The sequence below is a fragment of the Aotus nancymaae genome, unplaced genomic scaffold, assembly GCF_030222135.1.
Source record: "Aotus nancymaae isolate 86718 unplaced genomic scaffold, 86718_ANA_hifiasm-v0.15.2.pri h1tg000041l, whole genome shotgun sequence".
Lineage (NCBI taxonomy): Eukaryota > Metazoa > Chordata > Mammalia > Primates > Aotidae > Aotus > Aotus nancymaae.
This window is the reverse complement of record NW_026988455.1, coordinates 30258518-30273047: the sequence shown is the minus strand read 5'-3', so window position 1 is coordinate 30273047 and position 14530 is coordinate 30258518. Positions and strand designations below refer to the sequence as shown.

The 14530-nt window shown below is 41.4% G+C and overlaps 1 protein-coding gene and 1 long non-coding RNA gene across 6 annotated transcripts in view; one reads left to right on the top strand and one right to left on the bottom strand.

The window, feature by feature from the left end:
- Positions 1 to 14530, bottom strand: part of FRMD3 (FERM domain containing 3) — a 297724-nt gene that overhangs the window by 12474 nt on the left and 270720 nt on the right. The gene's annotated exons all lie outside the window — the stretch shown is intronic.
- LOC135268685 (uncharacterized) overlaps positions 1 to 14530 on the top strand; it is a 62255-nt gene that overhangs the window by 38654 nt on the left and 9071 nt on the right. The window lies entirely within an intron of this gene.

The window sequence follows — 14530 nt, the reverse complement described above, 5'->3', positions numbered from 1 at the left end:
ATAGATGCTAGAAGGGAAATTGCTTAGTCAAAGGGTATGAACTTTTTTTATGTTTATTGAGAGAGAAGTGTTTCTGAATGCCTCATTTTACTGATAGGAAATTTAGTCAGCTATGGTCAGACCTAGGGCCAACTCTGCTAATTTTGAGTCTTGGGTTGATAGTGGGAAATACAGTTAGCAACAAAGAAGTGTCCTCCAGGATGGATCTATCATACAACCAAAATGGCAGCCAGGTGCATTAGGGAACTGTAAACCAGCTTTTAATGAAGCTATTGTGTGATTTGTCTCTCTTCAAAGTGTGCAGGCATAAATTATTGGTTTTATTCAAAAATCAACAGATAGTTCATGATAGCTCTAGTCTGATAGCACTGAGCAGTCCATGTGAAAAATACCATAAAAATACAAGCAATATACAAAAGGTCAACAAGCACATGAAAGTATGCTCAACATCATTAATCATTAGGGAAATGCAAGTCTAAACTGCAATAAAATGCTACTTTATGCCTATTGAGATGGCAACAATTTTTTTTTTGAGATGGAGTCTCCTTCTGTTGCCCAGGCTGGAGTGCAGGGATGTGATCTCAGCTCACTGCAACCTCCGCCTCCCAGGTTCAAGCAATTCTCCTGCCTCAGCCTCCTGAGTAGCTGGAATTATAGGCATGCACCACCATGTCTGGCTAATTTTTGTATTTTTAATAGAGATGGGGTTTTACCATGTTGGTCAGGCTGGTCTTGAACACCTGACCTTCTGATCCACCCACCTTGGCCTCCCAAAGTGCTGGGATTACAGGCGTGAGCCACCATGCCTGGCCAATAATTTTTTTAAAAACTGAAAATAACAGGTGTTGGTGAGGATGTGAAGACATTAGAACCCTGCATTTGCCAGTAAAACTATACGTGGTTGTGGCCATTGTGGGAAAAATAATTGATAGTTCCTCAAAAAAATCAAATATAGAGTTACCAGATGACCCAGCAATACCACTCCCAGGTACATACTCCAGAAAATTGAAAACACGTACTCAGAATGCTGGGACCCAAGAGGGCCGATTAGAGCAGCTGTGGTCTTTGTTGCTCATGGAGATGAATATAAATGGGCAAGTAAATGCATCACTTTCAACTGAGATACCCAGGTTCTTGCATTGGGACTGACTGCATGAACAGCTCAACCCACAGAGAGTAATAAAAAGCAGAAGGTGGGTGACAGCCCACGTGGAAGAGGCACAGAAGCAAAGGAACCCCCACCCCCAGCCAAGAAGTGGTGAGTGATTGTATGACCCCACCCAGGAAACCATGCTTCTCCTTTTGATCTCTGCAACCTGTGGATCAGGAGATCCCCTGGTGAGTCCATGCAACCATGGCCTTGGGTTTGATACACAAAACTGTATGGAATCTCGGCAGAGCAGCCACGCAGGCACATACAGAGACCCAAGAGTTTTACATACTCTGGCCTCAGGATCCCTAGCAAGGCAGGAAATCCATCTGTACATGTCCCTAGGAAGCGGGCTGAATCCAGGGAGCCAAGTAGCCTCATTCTGTGGTCCCCACTACCATGGCACCTCACAAGTTAAGACCTACTGGCTTGGAATCCCAGACAGCTAATGGCAGTAGGTTGGAGTCTGCTTAAAATGGCTCTAAGTGCAGGAGGAAAGGGATGGTCACCATCTCTGCAACATAGGTGACTTGGTTGCTCCAGCCTGCTGACTGTGGAGAACAGAGACAGATCAGATGAGGAAGGGTACCCCACAATGCAGGACAGCTGCCTCCCAGATTGTGGCCAGACTGCTTCCTTAAGTGTGACTCCAGTCCATTTTTCCTCACTGCATAGGACCTCTTTGTGGGGGCTTTAGCCATTCTAGGCAGGATTCTACAAACTGAGCTTTGATCTCTCCCTAGGATGGAACTCCCAGGGGGAGAGGCAGCCACTACTTCTGTGGTTTGGTCAACTCAACTGTTCCAGCCTGCTTGCTTTGGAGAAGAGAGGCAGTATGAACAAGAAAGGGTCCCTGCCAATGCGGCACACCTGCTCTGCCAAAAAGCAGCCAGACTGCTTCTTTGGGTGGATCTGTGATCCCAGTCCTCCTGAGTGGAACCTCACAATGGGGGTTTCCAGCCACCTCATACAGGTGCATGAAGGCCAGCAACAAGTCTGTACCTGCCTGGAATGGAGCTTACAGTAGAAGAAGCTGTCTGCCATCTTTGCTGTTTCATGGCCTTCACTGGTGATACCTACAGGTACAGAAGAAACTAAGGCAACCGGAGTCTGAAGCACAGACCCAGCAAACTGCCGCAGCCCTAGAGTAGAATAGGCTGAGTGTTAAAAGAAAAACAGACAAACAGAAAACAACAACATCAACAAAAAGGATGCCATGCAAACCTCATTCAAAGGTCACCAACCACAAAGATAGAAGGTAGACAAGCCCACAAAGATAAAAAAGAATCAGTGCAAAAACACTGAAAGCTGAAAAAACCGTAATACTTCATGTCCTCTAATGACCACAACACTTCTCTAGCAAGGGCACAGAACTGGGCTGAGGATGAGATGGATGAATTGACAGAAGTAGGCTTCAGAAGGTGGGTAATAATGAACATCACTGAGATAAAGGAGCATGTTCTAACCCAATGCAAAGAAGCTAAGAATCATGATGAAACATTACAGGAACTGACAGAATAGCCAGCTTAGAGAAGAACATAATGGACCTGATAGAGCTGAAAAACACCACACAAGGACTTCACAATGCAATCACAAGTATCAATAGCAGAACAGACCAAATTGAGGAAAGAATCTCAGAGCTTAAAGACTATCTTTCTGAAATAAGACAGGCAGACAAGAATTAAGAAAAAAAGAATTTTAAAAAATGAACAGAGAGGGAGATCCAAGATGGCCAGTTAGGAGCAGCTCAGGATTGCAGCTCCCAGTGAAAGCACAGAGGGTGAGTGGACGCTGCATTTCCAGACAGATTTTTATTGCCCACAGACCAGGAGATTCCCAGGCGGAGGAGCCCCACGGGTCGTCAGCACGGCTGTTTTGGCCGGTGCGGCTGTTTTGCCGGGGCCCTGACACAGCAGTTCCCAGTGCAGAGTAAACAAAACTGGGTCCCCTGTTAGCCAGCAAGGGGAGGTCCGGGAACCTCCGGGAAGGCAGAGTTGCTCATTCCTCTGATTAAAAAAAAAGGAGGGCACTGAAACAGGGAGCCAGTCCAGGAGATTCCCGGGCAAAAAAGCACCACAAATCTCAGAGCCGCTGTTTCAGCCAGCTCAGTGAGTCCCCGCATGGGAAATCACACAGATCCCGGAGCCTTTCCAACAGGCGCCCAGAACACCTGGGAGAGAGCCGACCGTTCAACTAAAAAACAAAAGGCTCTGAGACAGGGAGCCAGGTGATCAGGCCCGGCTGGTCCCACCCCCACAAAAACAAAAACAAAAACAAAAACAAAGCAATTGGAAATGCTCTGGGTTGAGAGTTTCACAGCAAGCACAGCTGAACCCGGGACGGTCCAGCTTTCTGGGGGAGGGGCGTCTGCCATTACCGAGGCACTCCACCACTGCGGAGGCAGTCTACCGTTGCCGAGGCAACCCGCCATTACAGAGAGAGTCCCTCATTACATAGGCGGGCCACCATTGCCGAGGCAGTCCTAACTACACCATATAAACAGGACTGCAGGAAAGTTCACACAGCAGCTGGGCAGAGCCCACAGCAGCTCAGCGAAGCCCCTGCAGGCAGGCAGTGACTAGGCTGCCTCCTTGCCGGGCAGGGCAGCCCTGAAAAAAAATAAAAAAGGCAGCAGCACAGCGGAAACTCATAAATAAAACCCTAACTCCCCAGGACAGAACACCTGGGGAAAAAAAAGGGGGTTTATGAGTTCTGCTGCAGCAGACTTAAACGTACCTGCCCAGCAGCTCTGAATGAACAACAGAGCTCACAGCTCAGCACTTGAGTGACTATAAAGGACAGACTGTCTCCTCAAGCAGCTCCCTGACCACCATATATTCAAAGAGTCACCTCATAAAGGAGAGCTCAGACTGATATTTGGCAGGTATCCTTCTGGGACAAAGCAGAAGAAGAAACTGGTGGCAACCTTTACTGTTCTGCAGCTGCTGCAGGTGATCCCCAGGCAAGCAGGGCCTGGAGTGGACCTCAGCAGTCCTACAGCAGAGAAGCCAGACTGTTAGAACAAAGCGGGAGGCATCATACTACCAGACTTCAAACTATACTACAAGTCTACAGTAATCAAAACAGCATCGTACTGGTACCAAAACAGAGATATAGACCAATGGAACAGAACAGAGGCCTCAGAGGCAACACAACATATCTACAACCATCCGATCTTTGACAAACCTGACAAAAACAAGCAATGGGGAAAGGATTCCCTGTTTAATAAACGGTGTTGGGAAAACTGGCTAGCCATGTGCCCAAAGCAGAAACTGGACCCCTTCCTGACACCTTACACTAAAATTAACTCCAGATGGATTAAAGACTTAAACATAAGACCTAACACCATAAAAACCCTAGAAGGAAACCTAGGCAAAACCATTCAGAACATAGGCATAGGCAAGGACTTCATGACCAAAACACCAAAAGCACTGGCAACAAAAGCCAAAATAGACAAATGGGACCTAATCAAACTCCACAGCTTCTGCACGGCAAAAGAAACAGTCATTAGAGTGAAACGGCAACCAACAGAATGGGAAAAAATTTTTGCAGCCTACCCATCTGACAAAGGGCTGATATCCAGACTATACAAAGAACTAAAACAGATTTACAAGAAAAAAACAAACAAGCCCATTCAAAAGTGGGTGAAGGATATGAACAGATACTTTACAAAAGAAGACATACATGAGGCCAACAAACATAGGAAAAAATGCTCATTATCACTGGTCATTAGAGAAATGCAAATCAAAACTACATTGAGATACCATCTCATGCCAGTTAGAATGGAGATCATTAAAAAAGCTGGAGACAACAGATGCTGGAGAGGATGTGGAGAAATAGGAACACTTTTACACTGTTGGTGGGAGTGTAAATTAGTTCAACCATTGTGGAAGACAGTGTGGCGATTCCTCAAGGACCTAGAAATAGAAATTCCATTTGACCCAGCAATTCCATTACTGGATATATATCCAAAGGATTATAAATCGTTCTACTATAAAGACACATGCACACGAACGTTCATAGCAGCACAGTTTACAATAGCAAAGACCTGGAACCAACCCAAATACCCATCAATGATAGACTGGACAGGGAAAATGTGGCACATATACACCGTGGAATATCATGCAGCCATCAAGAACGATGAGTTCGCGTCCTTTGTAGGGACATGGATGAACCTGGAAGTCATCATTCTCAGCAAACTGATACAGGAACACAAAATCAAACACCGCATGTTCTCACTCATAGGCGCGTGTTGAACAATGGGAACACATGGACACAGGGAGGGGAGCATCATACACTGGGGTCTGTTAGGGGGAAATAGGGGAGGGACAGCGGGAGGTGGGAGGTTGGGGAGGGATAGCATGAAGAGAAATGCCACATATAGGTGAAAGGGAGGAAGGCAGCAAATCACACTGCCACGTGTGCACCTATGCAACAATCTTGCATGTTCTTCACGTGTACCCCAAAACCTAAAATGCAATAAATAAATAAATAAAAATGAACAAAACCTCCAAGAAGTATGGGATTATGTAAACAGACTGAACCTATGCCTGAATCTGATTGAGGTACCTGAAAGAGACAGGGAAAATGGAACCAAGTTAGAAAATATACTTCAGGATATCATCCAGGAGAACTTCCCCCAACCTAGCAAGACATGCCAACATTCAAATTCAGGAAATGCAGAGAACCCCAGTAAGTTACTCCACAAGAAGATCATCCCCAAGACATATAATCATCAGATTCTCCAAGTTCGAAATGAAAGAAAAAATGTTAAGGGCAGACAGAGAGAAAGGCCAGGTCACCCGCAAAGAGAAACCCATCAGACTAACAGCAGCTCAGCAGAAACCCTACAAGCAAGAAAAGATTGGGGGCCAATATTCAATATTCTTAAATAAAGTAATTTCCAACCAAGAATTTCATATCCGGTCAAACTAAGCTTCATAAGTAAAGGAAAAACAAGATTCTTTTCAGACAAGCAAATGCTAAGGGAATTTATCACCACAATACCAGCCATGCAAGAACTTGTGAAGGAAGTACTAAATATGGCAAGGATAAACCATTACCGGCCACTACAAAAACACACTGAAGTACACAGACCAGTGATACTATGAACCAATCACATAACAAGTCTGAAAAATACCCAGCTAGCATCACGACAGGATCAAATTCACACACAACCATATTAACTGTAAATGTAAATGGGCTAAATGCCCCAAATAAAAGACGCTGAATGGCAAGCTGGGTAAAGAGCCAAGATCCATCAGTATGCTGTCTTCAAGAGATGCATCTCTTGAAGACATACACATATGCAAAGACACACACACACTCAAAATAAAGGGATGAAGGAAAATTTACCAAGCAAATGGAAAACAGAAAAAAAGCAGAGGTTGTAATCCTAGACTATGACAAAACAAACTTTAAACCAACAAAGATCAAAAAAGACAAAGGAGGTCCTTACATAACGATAAACAGTTCAACAGGAAAAGCTAACTATACTAAATATATATGCACCCAATACAAGAACACCCAAATTCATACAGCAAGTGCTTAGAGACCTGCAAAGGGACTTAGACTCCCACACAATAATAGTGGGAGACTTTAACACCCTATTGACAATATTAGACAGATCATCAAGACAGAATATTAACAAAGATATTCAGGACCTGAACTCAGCTCTGGAGCAAATGGACCTGGTAGATAGCTACAGAACTCTCCACCCAAATTTTAAAAAGATACATTCTCATTGCCACATGACACTTATTCTAAAATTGATTGCATAATTGGAAGTAAAATATCTCCAGCAAATGCAAAAGAATTGAAATCAAAACAAACAGTCTCTCAGACCACAGTGCAATCAAATTAAAACTCAAGATTAGGAAATTCACTCAAAACCACACAACTACATGGAAATTAACAACCTGTTCCTGAATGACTCTTGGGTAAATAATGAAAGTAAGGCAGAAATCAAGAAGTTCTTTGAAACTAATGAAAACAAAGAGACAATGTACCAGAATCCCTGGGATACAGCTAAAGCAGTATTAAGAGGGAAATGTATAGCACTAAATGCCTACATCAAAAAGCTAGAAAGATCTCAAGTTAACAATCTAACATCTCAACTAAAAGAACTAAAGAACTGAGAGTAAACAAACCCCAAAGCTAGCAGAAGACAAGAAATAACCAAGATCAGAGAAGAACTGAAGGAGATAGAGACACAAAAAAACCTTCAAAGAGTCAATAAATTCAGAAGCTGAGTTTTAGAAAAAATTAATAAGTAGATAGACTACTAGCTATACTAATAAGGAAGAAAAGATAGAAGAGTCAAATAAACACAATCTGAATTGGTAAAGGGGATATCACCACTCATCCCACAGAAATACAACCATCAGAAAATACTACAACCACCTCTATGCACATAAACTAGAAAATATAGAAGAAATGGATAAATTCCTGGACACATACACCTTCCCAAGACTGAACCAGGAGGAAATTGAATCTCTGAATAGACCAACAATGGGTTCTGAAATTGAGGCAGTTATAAATATCTTACCAATCGAAAAAAGCCCAGAACAAGAAGGATTCAGAACTGAAACTGAATTCTACCAGAGGTACAAATAAGAGCTGGTACCATTTCTACTGAAACCATTTCAAAAGGAAGAAAAGGAGGGACTTCTACCTAACTCATTCTATGAGGCCAGCATCATCCTGATACCAAAACCTGGCTGAGATACAACAAAAAAAGTAAACTTCAGGCCAATATCCTTGATGAATATTAATGCAAAACTCCTCAATAAAACACTGGCAAACTGAATCCAGTAGCAGATCAGAAGCTTATCTACCACAATCAAGTTGGTTTCATTTCCAGGATGCAAGGTTGATTCAACATTCATAAATCCATAAAAGTGATTCATCACATAAATAAAACTAAAGACAAAAAACACATGATTATCTAAAAAGATGCAGAAAAGGTTTTCAATATAATTCAACATCCCTTCATGTTGAAAATTCTTAATAAACTAGGTATTGAAGGAACATACCTCAAAATAATAAGAGCCATATATGACAAACCCACAGCCAATATCATATGAATAGGCAAAAGCTGGAAGCATTCCCCCTGAAAACCAGCACAAGACAAAGATGCCCTCTTTCACCACTCCTATTTGACATAGTATTGGACATTCTGGCCAAGGCAATCAGGCAAGAGAAAGAAATAAAGGTATTCAAATATGAAGAGAGGAAGGCAAATTATATTTACTTGCAGATATTTACTCCCCATCATCTCAGCCCCAAAGCTTCTTAAGCTAATAAGAACTTTCAGCAAAGTCTCAGGATATAAAATCAATGTGCAAAAATAGCTAGCATTCCTATATACCAACAACAGGCAAGCAGAGAACCAAATTATGAATAAACTCCCATTCAAAATTGCTGCAAAAAGAATAAAATACCTTGGAATATAGCTAACAAGGGACGTGAAGGACCTCTTCAAGGAGAACTACAAACCACTGCTCAAAGAAATCAGAGCTAACACAAACAAATGGAAAAACATTCCATGCTCATGGATAGGAAGACTCAATAATATGAAAATGGCCATACTGTCCAAAGTAATTTAGAAATTCAAAGCTATTCCCATTAAACTACCGTTGATATTCCTCACAGAATTAGAAAAAAACTAGTTTAAAATTCATATGGAACCAAAAAAGAGCCCAAATAGCCAAGACAATCCTAAACAGAAAGAACAAAGCTAGAGGCATCATGCTATCCAACTTCAAACTATACTACAAGGTTATAGTAACCAAAACAGCATAGTGATGGTATAAGAACAGACACATAAACCAATGAAACAGAATAGAGAACTCAGAAATAAGACTGCATACCTACAACCACCTGATCTTTGAAAAACTTGACAAAAACAAGCAATGAGGAAAGGACTCCCTATTTAATAAATGTGCTGGAAGTACTGGCTAGACATATGCAGAAAATTGAAATTGGACCCCTTCCTTATACCATGTACATAAAATTAACTCAAGATGGATTAAAGACCTAAATGTAAAACCCAAAACTATAAAAACCCTAGAAGAAAATCTAAGCAACACCATTCAGGACAGAGGCATGGGCAAAGATTTCATGACGAAAATGCCAAAAGCTATTTCAACAAAAGCAAAAATTGACAACTGGGATCTAATTAAACTAAAGAGCTTCTGCACAGTGAAAGAAACCATCATCAGTGTAAACATATAACCTACAAAATGGGTGAAAATTTTTGCAATCTATCCATCTGGCAAATGTCTAATATCCAGAGTCTACAAGGAACTTAAATACATTTACAAGAAAAAAACAACCCCATTAAAATGTGGGCAAAGGATATGAACAGACACTTCTCAAAAGAAGACATGCACATGGCCAACAAACACATGGAAAAAAAAACCTCAACACCACTGATCATTGGAGAAATGCAAATCAAAATCACAATGAGATATGAGATATCTCACACCAGTCAGAATGGTTATTATTAAAAGGTGAAAAAATAACAGATGCTGGTGAGGTTGCAGAGAAAAAGAAGGGCTTTTACACTGTTGGTGTGAGTGTAAATTAGTTCAACCATTGTGGAAGTCTGTGTGGCTATTCCTCAAAGACCTAGAGGCAGAAATACCATTTGACCTGGCAATCCCATTACTGGGTATATACCCAGAGGAATATAAATCATTCTGTAATAAAGATACATTCATGCGTATGTTCACTGCAGCACTATTCACAATAGCAAAGACATGGACTCAAATGCAATGCCCATCAATGATAGGCTGGATAAAGAAAATGTGGTACATACACACCATGGAATACTATGCAGCCATATTAAAAAGGAATGAGATCATGCCCCTTTGCAGGGACGTTGATGGAATTGAAAGCCATTATCTTCAGCAAACTAAACAAAAAACAAGACAAAGTAACAGAAAACCAAATACCGCGTGTTCTCACTTATAAGTCAGAGCTGAATGACGAAAACACATGGACACATCAGGAGGAACAACACACACTGGGGCCTGTTGGCAGCGGGCTAGGGAGAAGGAGGCATCAGGAATAATAGCTAATGGATGTTGAGCCCTAGATGATGGGTTGATAGGTACAGCAAACCACCATGGCACACTTTTACCTATATAACAAACCTGCACATCCTGCACATGTACTCCTGAATTTAAAAGTTGAGGGGGGAAAAAAATCTTGAGTACAAACTAAAACTCAAGCCTTGAAAGTATTTTGAAATTAAAATAGCTTCTTTTTATATTTTCTGGTTGCTAATTCTGCATAAATTAGTCAAAACTAAATTTCTCTCTCTCTCAAAAAAGTCCAAAGATACCAAAATAATACATTAGTAAGACTGTCTACACTGCTTCACTAAATTTAATTTACTCCATCCAAGAAGCCTCCTGAATATATGCAGAAAGCTCATTTGGTAAGTTTGATAATTTTTTGTTTTAGAAGTGAAATGACAATGATTTAGAAAAAGGAAATTGCCATCAAATTTATATAATTATGGAGCCCAATTAAAATTAGATAATAGCTATCAAGTTTCTTGCCCATAGAAAACACTCCATAATGTTAACTATTATTACCTTTTAGTATAGCAATATAAGTATGTTTTTATACCATTGTTGGCATTTTTTAATTTGAAGAAATACCATATAAAATGAAATTGCAATAATCAAAAGATATTAATGGAAAAGAGTGACCACTGATGACAGACAGAATGCCTGCCATGTACGGTCAAGCAGGTCGCACACTGCTCATTCCCATCTGCACCACTCATGTAAACCCCAATACAACAGCATGCCCTAAAGATATGCCAGGCATCACAACACAACCTACTAGGCAGCTACTGATAGATGCTATTACTAGAAAAGCTGTTCTTCATCTCATTACTGAAGCAAAATATAGACCCTTTCAGTGCACAGCAAAATTAATTGTAACTTAAAATGGAATGAGCAGTGCTCACAGTTACATTCAGAAACCAGCCTCTCTGTTAACTCTGAGCATATTTGCAACAGAATCCAAATGCTACAGCTGAGGTTTCCAGCAGCTTGTATGTATACAAAACAGCTAAAGAGCTTGGCTAACAGCTCTTGTCTAGTTTGCCTGTGGGTGGTGATCTCTATGATGGAGGCAATGCAGTACTGGGTGTCAGCAGAGCAAATGCCTTAAAATGAGGATACTAATAACCCTTAACTATCTCACAAGTCTGTGGAAAGGATCAAAGTGTGAAGAAAAGAAAAATGAGATAAAGCACTTTGGGAACAATATGGTGACATCAGAATATAATGAATCATCTGCAATTTGCATTTAACTTTGCTAACTTCCTAAGCAAAGACTGGCATCTGGGTTCCTTGGAGTAACTCTAAACCCACATGGCAATGTCTTTCCTATCTGAAATCTGCCACTGTCATTGCTGTTATCTGGCTGAAAACAAACTGGTTCACTTTGCAGGAGACATTTCTTCAGTCTTACTTCCTGCTCTGATGCTCACCCTGTGAGCACGAAGCCTACCTTCACCCTAGGAGGCTTTGGTGGGTGGCATCGTTAGGAACCACCACACTAGTTCCCTTGGAAGTACACTGAGACAGCCCATGCTGGCATCCAACTATGTAATAATGCCCATTAAACCTCCAGAGCAGGGGTACAAAGAAAGCACCACCATTTGGAGGAAGGTGTTTCAGAAAATCACAGAGGCTTTTGTAGATGTCACAATGACTGGAGGGGCTAGTGTCATTTGATGGGTAGGAGTCAAAGATGCCAGACATGCTGAAATGTGTAGGATACTTTCACAAAATGAAGAATTATTTTGTATACCACACAACTTTCAAATGTCAAATATCAGATATTATCCATATAGATGAAACACCTACTTATAATGATCTGAATCTATAATCTACCTCTGTTTTACATTTAAACCTAAAGCATTTGGGGTATGATTTTAACATATCTTAAAATTTTCAGAAATGCAACCACTGGGTAAACTGAGGAAAGATTTTTGCTGAGAATTTAGAAGTTCAGAATATCACATCATCGGGGATGCGAAGGAGTCGAGTCGCCTGCATCACGGCACATATTACCACCCTGAGTCTGTTGGGTGGTTCCCTTGATGCCCATTTTCCCCCTATTCCAAACATCTCACACTTTGATTCTGCCTCCTGGTGAGTCATGCTTGAGAAAAACCTTTGGAAATTCTTATTATTTTATTATAAATGACTTTCTTCTAATTTTTCCTTATATGACAGAGCATTATTTTGACTTAGTTAAGTGTAGGCAGACTGTGTTTTCTAAAAGTTACACCTCAGGATGGTAGTGAGAACATTCCAAGGTTTTTGTTTTTATAGGGAGACACTGGACCTGAAAGTGTGACAACCACAACTCAAGTGCACGTGAAGCTGTCGGGTCTCTATAGACATCTCATAGCTATTGTTACTAACCAGACCCATTCCCCCGAGGTAGGCTAAACTGAGCGATCTAATGTTGATCATCTTGGCAATACTGGCTCTGGGAGCCAGTGGATCTACTGTACTCTTGAATTCAGGGTAAGAAGGAGAAGAGTGGGAGAGGAAAAAAGAGCAGATCACCACTCCACTTCTGGAAAATATGATGGAGTGAAAAAAGCAGTGGCCTAAGACATCTGGAATCAGTTTCCCAGCTAAGCCACAGCTATCTGAGCAACATTAGGCACACCACTTCAGTTTTATAGTCTTGGGCTTTTTACCTGCAAAATGGACCAGACCCTCCCCAGTACAGTATTCTGTGGCTCCAGCTTAGACTATGTCTGTCGACAATCTGTCCTACTTAAAGTTATATGTAGAAAGAGAAAAGGAGACAAGGCCACTAAGATTTTTAATAACTGTCTACTTGGCTGGATACTTTAAAGTATATGAGCATGTGATATTCATAAGAGTCATAAGAAAACTGAAGCGTAGGGAAGTTAAGGTCACAAAGCTAGAAAGCAGCAGAGTAGGGTTTGTATCCATGCCTGTCTGATTCCAAAGCCCATGCTTTCCCCGAACTTACCATATTGGCTGAAGAGAAGGAGATCTGAGAGGCCCAGAAAGACCCTCACTTCTTAACTAAGGGGGAAGAGGCTTCTCTGTCATTGGCCCCATTTCATCTGCTGAACTCATGGTGACCTTATATGTAGGGTCCCCATTCATCCCCATTTGCCTGGAACAGTCCTACTCTGTCTGTTGTAGTGTCAATATGGCAGCATTGTTAAAATTCCCTTTTCACTTTCAAATAAATTTTAGGATCACTTAATTACATGGAAGCTCTCCTGCGATAGTATCACAGCCAAGACAGAAGCCACACACATACACAGAAATCACTGGCTGTTGTGGGCTTAATGACTTGGGTTAGAAATAAAGTAAACTTTAAATATCACTATATTCTCTACATGTTCTATCAGTCCCTGAAATGTTTTCTATTCACATTAAGCAGCATGCAAACTTCTAAAACTTAGGAAGATAATATACCGTTAACCTCACATGCGACTCCTTTCTCTCTCCTTTTAGGAAGATAAAGTTTAATACTTCAAGAGAAACTCCTGTCCCATGGGTTTAACGAAAAATCCTAAAGATGACATTTACTTTTCCAGATGAGAGTTTTTAGTTTCAGCAATGAGCACAGCAGAAGATCTAATGCTACAAATGTTCCTGGTGCCTCTGAACATATTTGGGAGTCACCAATTCATTCTATTTAAAACCTATGAAGAGTCATCCCAGTGACTCAGGAAATAACGCATGAAAGGAAACTTAGAGACACACACACACACACACAGAGCAGATCCTAATACTCTCCCATTGCTGCTCCCCTCTGAAATCAGGAACACTACACTGCCTCTCATGTAAACATCTTCTCCCAGCACCCAGAGCTGCCAGCATCGGCTGGCATTCAGGTTCTTCTTTCCCCATCCTTAGGCTTCATCCTTGCAGACTAAACTCTCTTCTCCAAGTGGCCGTCATTGCCAGCCTTGCCTCTTGGTTATGCCTCTCCTTTTGCTGACCATCTTGACACCCATAGTCTTACCATCATCTTGGGTGACTTGAGTGAATGTGTAGAATTCCTGAAAATGATTCATGCCATCCTTGTCCTTGCTTTCCATGGTCAGTTGCTTCTCCCACCCACTGAAATGGCTCTCACAAAGTCTCCAACGATCACCATATTGGTAAAGACAATGAGTGTTTTCTTCCATCCTCCTACAGCTCACTTGACCTCTGAGGTTCTATACTCCCTTGGTTTCTACCCAGTGATTCTAAGCTACCTCTGTCTTCACAGTCTCTTCACTCTATTTGTGATGGCCTCAACTCTCTGCTCTTCTTACTCTATATCCTCTTTCTTGGCATTTCAACCATA